At 35.5% G+C, this 11,146-nt stretch overlaps 1 pseudogene; it reads right to left on the reverse strand.

Annotated features, from left to right (window-relative positions):
- Window positions 1–318: 318 nt before the first annotated feature.
- On the reverse strand, window positions 319–10,208 carry LOC131187344 (guanine nucleotide-binding protein G(i) subunit alpha-3-like; annotated as a pseudogene).
- Window positions 10,209–11,146: the final 938 nt, after the last annotated feature.

The raw sequence follows: 11,146 nt of genomic DNA on the forward strand, positions 1-11,146 counted from the left end.
GACAAATGGTAAAAACTGACAATTGACTTGCCACCATTTTCAGATGTTATTATTATTCTTTGTAAAGGTTATTAGTACCAATAAAATGGTATTAAATTGGTTCTATCCTGTCAGCAATATCAATTTTACTAGTAGCTGGATTTGCCCTTGTTTTGCAATACCTTAACTCTTAAGCAACACACAGACTGTGCAGACAAAAAAGGGAGGGGAGGGGAGGGAAGGGAAAGGAAGGGAAGGGAAGGGGGAGAGAGAGAGAATATTATATCGACAAAATATAACCTACAATTAGTTATATAAAAGTTTAGCAATAGCAAATAATCAGACTAACTAACATTTTTATTTGCAAAAGTCAGAAATGCAAGTAAGAAACTAACAAGGATTTGTGGAAATGGCACCAATAAAGTTAGGAACTTTTAAGTTTTTTAACTCACCATTTTAATATTGCCAATAACTACATCAGATTGAAACTGTACATGAAAATTGGGAAAGAGTCTCAGTGTAATGGTTAAGCAAAGAAATGCCCTACTCTGCTTAATTTTCATTACAAGAAAAACAATGGCAAACAGGAACTTGGCACCACATTTACATGCTGTTGGTACATTTCCAAAATCTCTTAAGGATAAAAGGCCCTGGTAAATGCAGAACAAATTCCACTGTCTACAAAACTCTCCACTGCTTTAAGACCAAACACATACACAACAATTAAGTGGTTGATATAGTAGCCCTGTAGCAGCATATACTCGCCCCCACCCCCCCAGCTTGGAATTTTACAAATCACTTTGCTAACTGAAATTAGCAAAGCACTTTGCTTCTGAAATTTCTATATAAGAATCAGATTTTTACTTGCTACACCAGCTGCATACTCAGCAAATTGGTACTCAGCATTAACCAGGCTAAATCCTCCCAACCTATAAGCCACACATAATTTGTTAAACCTGCTACAGGAAATCTACCTTTAAGGAAGGGGAAAGCCTTACAGTATATGTAGCAGAATGTTGACGTAGTATATATTAGAAGAAAGCCACAGCTTTAACCATAAGAATTCTAAGGCCCTTTTAAAGTAGTTGCAATACTAGCAAGTTCTGACCATACCAAGTTTTAAAAACAAAAAGGTTCCTGCTAAGAGGAATACTTTCTGCATGATCTGGTCACATCATGTGCATAGTTAAGTGTTTTTTTTTTGTTTGCTTTTAAAATGTAAGATTCATTGCGAAGAAAATAAAATTTAATCAATATATAGTTTGATGGAAAAACTTTAAAAATAGAGCAATGACGACTTATTAAAGAAAGCTACATATTGAAGTTCTGGGATGAAAACTTCATAACAGCTGTACATATTTCAAATTATGCAATCCAAGTGATGCTTGGATGATAAAAAAAAAATCACACTTAACAATAGTTCCATTTTTGGAATCTAACTTCAGCATCCATATCAGTAAAATATCCCTAATATAGAAGATTGTGCTAAAGAATGCAAAGGTTTTGCATGCTGTTTTCATTCCCCAGTCCTGTTCATGCTTGCAGCTGTCTCACAAGGCAGCAAAGAAACAGTCCACATCCTGAAATCTAAAAAAGAAAATTCAAAAATTAGCACAAGTTCATATGACAGCCTGGCACATATTTGTGCAACACTACCGTTCACAATTTACCTTTCTCTGTTTCTTTCCTTTTAGTAAAGTCCACATTCCTTCAGATTGTTTTTAATTATAACATCTGTAACAGCATCAAACACAAACTGCACATTCTTGGTGTCGGTGGCACAGGTGAAATGACTATAAATTTCCTTGGTGTCTTTTCTTGGTTCAGATCTTCAAACTGGCACTGAATGTATGCAGCGGCTTCTTCATACGTATTAGAACCTAGAAAAATGGTACCAAACATAAGAGTATCTCTAATGAATTACATCAAAACCTTATCTAGTCCATCATCTTGCTTCCTATACTGTCCAGCCTTTTTATTCTGGAAAGTAAGCTGCACAAGGACTAACTCTGCTGCTGTTATTTCCCAAAGCTGATATTCAGAGGAATGTACCATCATGATTAATATGGTAGTCTTTCACCACTTTTATTGACTTTCCAAAAGTCCCCTCCCCCAAAATAACGTTTTTTCAGTGCTGTTGCAACCCTGAAACATTGTTAAATGAATGGTTGTAAGTCAAGAACTATCTGTATTATTACTTTTCTTTCTTTTTTCTTTTCCACATCTTTTACTCTTTCTATTCTTTCATTCTTTAATTTTTTCATTCTTATAATTATAATCTTTAATGAAATTACTATAACACACACCACATATACACACACACACACATATCTGTTGTGATCTTCTGTTATGCCTTAAGAAAAATCTTACCTGGATACTCCGGATAGCAAATTGTTAGTGGACTCCTCCGTATCTTTTCCTCAAACAAATCCTTCTTGTTCAGGAAAAGAATGATCGATGTATCAGTGAACCACTTGTTGTTACAAATGCTGTCAAAGAGTTTCATGCTCTCATGCATTCGATTCTGAATAGAAAAAACACTAATGAAAGACAGCATTGACACTTCATATAATTACAACCTCAACCAAATTACCAGTGCAAATTTTGTCAAAAAATAATCCCAACATTAAAAGTACAACCATCCCTTCAAACATGCTAAATAATGTCTACATTTTTGCAAATGTTACAAAAAGCCTTTGAAATATCACATTTTTTGCATTTTCTGTCAGAAATCATTTTCCCCATCTCAAATCATATATGCAAATTTAAATATTCACACTCAGTTATGAAAAAGATTTTACTCTACATAACCACCCAACTTCTAATACATTCACTGCACAAATTGTGAGAATGCAGACAAGAAAAGCTTGCCCCTAATCTCTACTGAAATATTATCATTTGTAATGTTCAAGAAATAACAATAGCAAAACGTTTGATTAAATTATATTATGCAAAGTTTAAGGTGAATTTCTGTTGCAGTCGACATTATTTAGAATGTTAACTCTACAGCAACATACCATTTCTTCATCTTCAGCAAGGACGAGGTCATAATCGCTGAGAGCTACACAGAATATAATTGCTGTTACTCCTTCAAAGCAATGGATCCATTTCTTCCGTTCTGAACGCTGACCACCAACATCAAACATCCTGGCAGAAAAATAAGGACTTGAAGATTCATTTTAGCAAAACGAAAACTAAATCTATCTGTTTAGTTATCACACAGATACACATGCACAACAGGGGGTTCTTTAATAAGCTGTAAATGACTATGCCAGCCCTGAGATCTAAATGCTAAAGTTCATTAAATTATTCACTGTTGTAATATTATTTTATCACAAAAATTATAAAAGGCTTTTAATACTTTCTGTCTGAATCGTACATATTACTTTATGTAGTGTTGGATATTTTGATGCTATTTTTGCTTTGTTTATACTTTGCAGTATACTATCCAGAGTTATATGCTTGGGGCAACTAGCAAAAAACAACAACAACCCCAAGACTGAGATTAATCATCAAATGCTAAATCATTATTTTTCATTTAGTGCTATAAAGGAGGGGGGGCTATGATATAAAAATAGGATGAGGGAAATAACATAATTATGTCATTCTAAAAAGCTCTGATACAAACCGTACCCGTTTAAGCCCTCTTTGCTCTAGGCGCAAACTTTTGTAACATTTTGAGGCCTTATCATAAACAGGGTATACTACACAAATAAAATAGTTCAGCCTTTTGTTCCAAGTGCTCAGGGCAGAACCAGCAAACAGCTGGTAGTGAAGAAACAATACTGACTGGCATTTCTTTACCACTTGACATTGCAGAGCTGGACACCATGAAATATCTAGGCCTCCCACGAAAAAGCCATATGGGGGCTTTCACCTGAGATAGAGTATGCCAAAGAACTTGACCCTCATTAAAAGAGAAAGGAAAAAATAAAATAAAACTAAGGGTAATGGAAGAGAGCTTTAATGCTTTTCAGTGGAACAGTCTGAAGAGATAATGCAGTACACAAATTATGCTGCATTTATGTTGTTTTCAGTACATATATTACATAAACTCTGTCTTCCATCTTCGATGCAGGATTATTATCTCATTATCCACAAAGGGTACACAAGGGTAGCAGAGGCTCAGCCAACAGTGATTTTTCTGCAACTGATTTACATACAGGAGTCCTTGAGTTACAATCACAGCTGGCACCAGAATCTCCACGGATGCAGTTGTTAACTGAACCAAGCCCATTTTACAACTTTTTTTTTTTTTTTTTACATTTATCCAAGACTCAGGGCGGCTTACAGTGTATAAGGCAATAGTCTCATTCTATTTGTATATTTTACAAAGTCAACTTATTGAACAATCTGGGTCCTCATTTTACCTACCTTATAAAGGATGGAAGGCTGAGTCATTGCTTGTCAGAAGCCCTTTGGGAAGGTTGTCAATGGAAATCACAGGAACTGAACCACTGTAAATAGTGCCAGTTGCCAAGCAACAAAATTTTGATCACATAATCGTGGGGATGTTGCAATGGTCATGTGCTTTTCAGTGCTGCCATAATTCAAACAGTCATTAAATAAATGGTTATAAGTTGAGGACTTCCTATACAATTTCAAGCCCAAAACCTATCTTTCCCAACCACAATTTCTTTAGGTGTACTTTTAGATTTTATTACAGCTTTAAAATTATAATTAGTAAGATAAGTGTGGTGAATGATGGAGAACCCTTTGGCTTCAATAGAACCTTAAGCAGGCATGAAAAGATGACTATGGGAAATTCAGTCAAAGGAATACTACCTAGGTCTAACTAAATAACACTGGGAAGAGTGGCACCCTAACAAGTGAGTGTGCCCTACAGTTTCATTATTTGATTCACAGACTATGTAACACTTTGGAGCATCATGAACTGTGAAAGCAAAGGTTTCTTATCCCACCATGAAGCATGATGGCATTGTGCACCAGGAATAATCTAAATTTCTTGTTGTTCTCATTCATTCTGCATTTTGCTGTATTTTACAAATCAGATACAGTAGTAGCAGAGCCAAGATGTTTGAAAGTATACGAAAAGAGAACATCACAAGTCCTATAGGGATCAATCAGGAGATGAGTGGCGAACTACATGGAGGTAAATGGTTAATATGTCATCCAGTCATGACATAATTAGGTGTATTACAGTGGAAAATAACACAGCCCCATTCTACATCAAGCACTATTAATGATAAGCATTTAAACAATTATGCATGCTCCTTGCCAATGTTCTGTACTATTGACTGGTTAATGCTATGTCTATTGTTTTGCTGAGAAAGCCATGCATTGTTCAGAGAGCCATGTTAATTTCAACTCCCACTACAACACCAGAAAATAAATGCATGGCAAATTATAAAGTCTCTATGGGGCTTTTATATTTTACACTTCCAACAATATAAAACAGAAGTCAGTATACCATTAGTATACATACTCCTGTAAAGCAAGGATTCAGTACCTGTGTTTGTGATCCCAACATAAAAGCAGCTGAAAAGAATGAAACAATGAAAATAAAAAAGTGGACTGTATCAAGAATCACTAGCAAAAGAATCAGAAAGATACTACATCATGTGAGCCAAAGTCAAAACTGTACCACAAGTGCAGAAGAGCCATAAATTTTACACCAAGAAATTGTGGTTTAAGAGTATACATAACATGGCAGCCTGCAACTCTTAATGCCACTTACTTGAAGTACAAGTCCTTGAAGGTGAAATGTGTTTCTACAATGCCTGTGGTTTTCACTCTGGTTCGTAGAACATCTTGTTGGGTTGGAATGTAGCTCTGCTGGGATATTCTGTCCAAATCATTTAGGTAGCTAAAAAAGAATGGGAATGAGGAGGGGACAAAAAAAAGGGAAGAAAATATTCAGGAATAAACTGATCCTCTAACTGAGTACTGAAACTGAAGCTGGTGCGATACAGAATATGTTCTTTAATTCGATGTTAAGCTACGGCTTAGTTCAAATGGTCTAGAATTTTAGGTTCTTATTGAGAATTGCTTTAGAATATAATTTATAAATTTAGAATCCAATACTTCCAATACTTCACCCAAAACCCCACTGGCGATGTTACCTAGTTTGATAATTAAATGTCCGGGAGATAAACAGCAAGCTTGGAGAACAGATCGCTGCCAAAACCTACAACCTAAACTACAAATATTCTCAACAATTTCTAGTCCAATACTTTCCAAAAGCCATACTATGGTTCTCTATTATTAAAGACATTAGGATCTAGTATTCCTTGTATCAATGTAGTTCCTAATTTTATTATTATTTAGATCAGAGAGAATCAGTTAGCTGTAGCTGTTGTTGGATTCCAACTCTCATTGCTCCAAGCAAAATGGGCAATGGGAGTTGTCGTGTAACAAGATTTCTATGCCTGTGGGTTGCCTATTTGTAAGTTAAATACAAAAAAAACAAACTTACCTTTGTACTCTTTAAAACAAGTACATTCATGGTGCCATACAAAAAGAATTATAGTAGTATATTATTTCCTGTTGCTTAACTATCCCCATATTAACTTATAAGAGGAAGCCACTCCAATGTTCAGTGGGAAAGTCTTTGTTATAACAGACATTAAGAATATTATTCTTTTCTATCTAAATGTTCAGTATCTTCCTCTATATTGTTGATATGCTTCCAGTTTACCCTTTTTATGGTTTTCACTTTTTTCCTACTTTCTCTTCTGGATTGTTGCTTTCCTATTTTTCTTATTTCCTTATACCTTATAACTTTTACATATGAGGAATTCAGTTATCCACAAATAGTTACACATTATGTAAGAAATGTAGTGCAGACAGAATGAACAGTTACTTCTATCTGAGTGGACAAAGGGAAGAACAACATGCACAAACTGAAAATGCAATCCTGCCAATCTCCTATTATAAACACTATACACTGCCAGAGTTACGTACCACTGCCTGAGTTGATGAAGAAACTTCAGAGAAATCAAGAGTTGGATGCAATGCAGTGTTTAAGAACACAAAAGATTAACAAAATCCTTTCTTAAAACCTCACTAAGACACAATTTAACTAAGAAGCGTTAAGAAGTCTCAAATAGGATCCACATAATAGCCACAGTTATATTCCTAACTTTTAGGATTGCCAAATACATATATGAATTTCTTTAAAAATGTAGAATAAAACAATATATATATCAGATATATGAGTATTGGGTGTTGACATAAGGACCATTTACAAAGACTCCAAAGTTTACACATCATTCTAAAGATGCCCTAAAGAATGAATAGATCTCTGTCTGACCAAAGATCATAGATCTTCAATTGTTAAAATTCAATGGATTTGCTTAATGACCAAGTGATTCGCTTGATGATCACTGCAAACAAATGTCATAAAACTGGGCCACTTGATGACCCACTTAATAAAATCTAAGTCAATAATGTACGAGGAAAGTTATACATCTTTTACTGACATATTTAGTTCCCTGACACCAGTGAAATTACTGGTTTCATTCATGATGGAAGTTGCACATTATAATCAATCACTACAGTACTGCAAAGTTTGAGAATCTCTATATTAAACTTTTAATGGGCAATTCATAATGGAAATATTTAGCATTTTGATACCAGGGCTTAGATATATTTTAATTTTCTTTCTTTAATTTTTTGTTTAAATCAGAATGATCCATCTTGCCAGAAAGGCTTGGAAGAAAACCACAATATCAGCAGGCATATTCCTAATTCTGATTATTTCAGAATAAAATAAAGGAGAGAGATGATTGAAGAAAGGCTGGGACAAGTAGCAGGTTAAGTATACATAGGTTCAAGTATAACCTATTGGGATTCACCCAGTGATATGGATCATATATTCTTACAGATACCCAAGATAGCGCCGATGAAGGCTGCCTCGGTGAAATGCTCTCTAATGGTTTGTTTATTTCTAATCTTTTATGTACACTGAGAGCATATGCACCGAGACAAATTCCTTGTTTGTCCAATCACACTTGGCCAATAAAAAATTCTGTTCTGTTCTGTTCTGTTCTGTTCTGTTCTGTTCTGTTCTGTTCTATTCTATTCTATTCTATTCTATTCTATTCTATTCTATTCTATTCTATTCTATTCTATTCTATTCTATTCTATTCTAATGGAAATAACTTTTGTCACTGTTAGGTTGCAGTTTCAGAAGCAACAAAGATCAAAATGATGCTATTTGATAATTTGGACTAAATCTGAACACAACCCAAGTTTCTGAAATCTAGCCCCAATTGCCATTAGATCATTCCAGCTTACTTGTATGATTCTAGATTTCAGAAAAAAATGTCAATAACTTACAGCACTGCACTTTAATAATAAAATGTTTAACCTAAACATTTTAATGTGCATTATATCTCCCACCCACCTGTTTCTTTAGTCTTTAAATCATTAAGGAAATTTTAAACTAACTTAGTAAAACTGTCTCACTGTTGAGACATATTCTTAATTATAGATTTGATATTACCTAATTCCATATAGAGTGGGCAGAGTATACTTACTTCCACTAAAAAACAATAATCTTTTATTAAACAATACTAGAATAGTTACATCATTCACATTTAATACTCTGGCTTCTATTAGGAAGAATACACTGACTTGGCATTAAAAGGAATGGCATATTGTCCTGCTTAAAGACTAAATAACAGACAAACAAGCTAACTATTTAACCAAAGTTCAAGCTTCACGAGGTCTGAAACAAATTGTTGGCATAAAAATGCAAGAACTACTCCAAGTCCTAAGAACTGCTTAGAGCTGAAATTCAATCACAAGGGCCTGTGGATTGTTTCAATATATGATATATTTCCTTTACTGCATATAGCAGAGCTAACAGTTTAGAGCAGATTAAGTTTTCAGAAGCAAAAGTGATGTATCAACTTTTTTGCCCATCATGCTTCATATTCTGGAGAATTACAGTACCAATAAAACCTTTTGTTGACTTCAATTTAGAGAAGTTATAGATCCTGAAACTCTACAAAAAATGTGGTAAAGTAATTGGAACCTGCACAAACCATTACTTCAATAAAGATTAAAATCCCTGACAGCCTCGACTGCATTACAGCAACTTCAAAATGGAGTACAGCAATGTGAAACCCAAAACATTCCTAATGATCCTAGTCAGTTTCATACCACTTCACAGGAGTTTTCTCTTCCAACTAAATGAATGTGAAGTCATAAAAGAGGTAGAGATATTGCAGGACCATAGTTAGATACACACAGAAGAGCCTTTAGGCTTGATGGACTCCTCCTTTCTTCCAGCCCTTTCCTTCAAAAGGATCCCTTGGAAATTAAAGAGGGAAGGAGAATGTTTACTTCCACCAGGGGAGGGAATTTGGGACAATTCACAATTATCTTTAACTGTCAGTTATATTAGTTTGGTTCCTTTTTTAACATAGCTATTTATCTTTATTCTATTTTTATGGATTTTAAACTGTTGCTTAGAAATGCTTCTCCAATGACAAAATAATTAAAATTGTCTCCTGGTATCTTAGCAATACGATTATTATGGCGTAAACACAAACACTTATCCTATGTAAACAAGGTACCTTACTGTGGATTTCCCCCATTTCGGTCAAGATAATAGGATGATGGACAGTATGGAAGATGACAAGTTTAGCAAGAGGAAGAGGGAAGAATCAGTATCACTTTGTTCTGTTGTGTACTTCAGTTCCAATAGGAAGATTCCAAAATTGCAATTAAAGAGCAGATTTCCTAATGTTCTTTATAGCAGATGATAAAAGCGAATGTTGTTAAGACTTGACAGTTCAGCCCTTTCATGTGACCCACAGAACTTGCTTTGATCAACTAAACACAATCCTGGGAATCTTCAAAGCCAAGCCTCCATCAATTGTCCATTTATTAAACAATTTTGCTCAAATGAATTTTTATATCCTCACATAGAGATTTTCCCATAGCCTGTTGAGAAATACCACAACAATTCTTTAGAAGTATTCCTTCATGTCATGGTAATTCTGCAAAATAAATAGTAGTTTTCAGATTATAAAAAATATTTATAAGATATTAAGAGCATGAGGCGAGCAATTCAGCTACTTAAAATCTATTAGAAGGTTTTCTTACTAGGATGCAGAATCATTAAGCTGGTATTCTCTTGATCTGCTGAAACATGCTTGAACTCCAGGATCTCTCCATAGCCGTTTAATCACTCCTGCTAACTCAGGAGTCATAACTCCTTCCTCTGCACTTCCAGCCAGTACAAACAACTGGCGGGCATCATCCTGCAAAGAAAACAGCTTAAATACTGATATTCAATGGCACAATACACTGCTGAACTACCAGCATCAAAAGTTCTTTTTAGGTAAAATATAAAATTATTGGAAACATTATCTACTATCTACCAAAAATGGTTTTTATCTCTTTCTCTGTAACACTTCCTCTGGGAATCTTTCTTCCTCGTGTTGCTTTTCTTTTCGTGTCTTCCTTTCGAATGTCTCTTAGCTTTCTGCTCTAGAAAGCTGAGAGAGGCCACAATGAAGTCCAAATGAAACTCGGCTAATCCTGACTTGAGAATTCATCATACTTCTAACTACTGCACCACCACAGCTCTATCCACAGCAGAGGATTGAATAATGCAACATTGCAGACTAATTCCTGACCAGCTTATGGTTGACAGCCTTCCACCCTTCCGAGGTCAGTAAAAATGAGGACCCAGTTTGTTGGGGACAAAGAAGCTGACTCTGTAAAATGCTTAGAGAGGGCTGGAAAGCACTGTGAAGTGGGAAATAAGTCTAAGGGGGAAGGAAGGAAGGAAGGAAGGAAGGAAGGAAGGAAGGAAGGAAGGAAGGAAGGAAGGAAGGAGATGGAAGGATGAGAAGAGGAAAATGAAGGAAAGGAGAAGGGAGGGAGGGAGGAATCGCTTAGAGGGGGCTGTAAAGAACTGTGAAGTGGTATATAAGTCTAAGGGGGAAGGAAGGAAGGAAGGAAGGAAGAAAGGAAGGAAGGAAGGAAGGAAGGAAGGAAGGAAGGAAGGAAGGAGATGGAAGGATGAGAGAGGAAAATGAAGGAAAGGAGAAGGGAGGGAGGGAGCGAGGGAGGGGAAGGAAGAGGCAAGAGGCTGTAAACCACTTAGAGGGGGCTGTAAAGAACTGTGAAGTGGTATATAAGTCTAAGGGGGAAGGAAGGAAGGAAGGAAGGAAGGAAGGAGATGGAA

This window comes from Ahaetulla prasina, unplaced genomic scaffold (assembly GCF_028640845.1).
Source record: "Ahaetulla prasina isolate Xishuangbanna unplaced genomic scaffold, ASM2864084v1 Contig38, whole genome shotgun sequence".
Classification (NCBI taxonomy): Eukaryota; Metazoa; Chordata; class Lepidosauria; order Squamata; family Colubridae; genus Ahaetulla; species Ahaetulla prasina.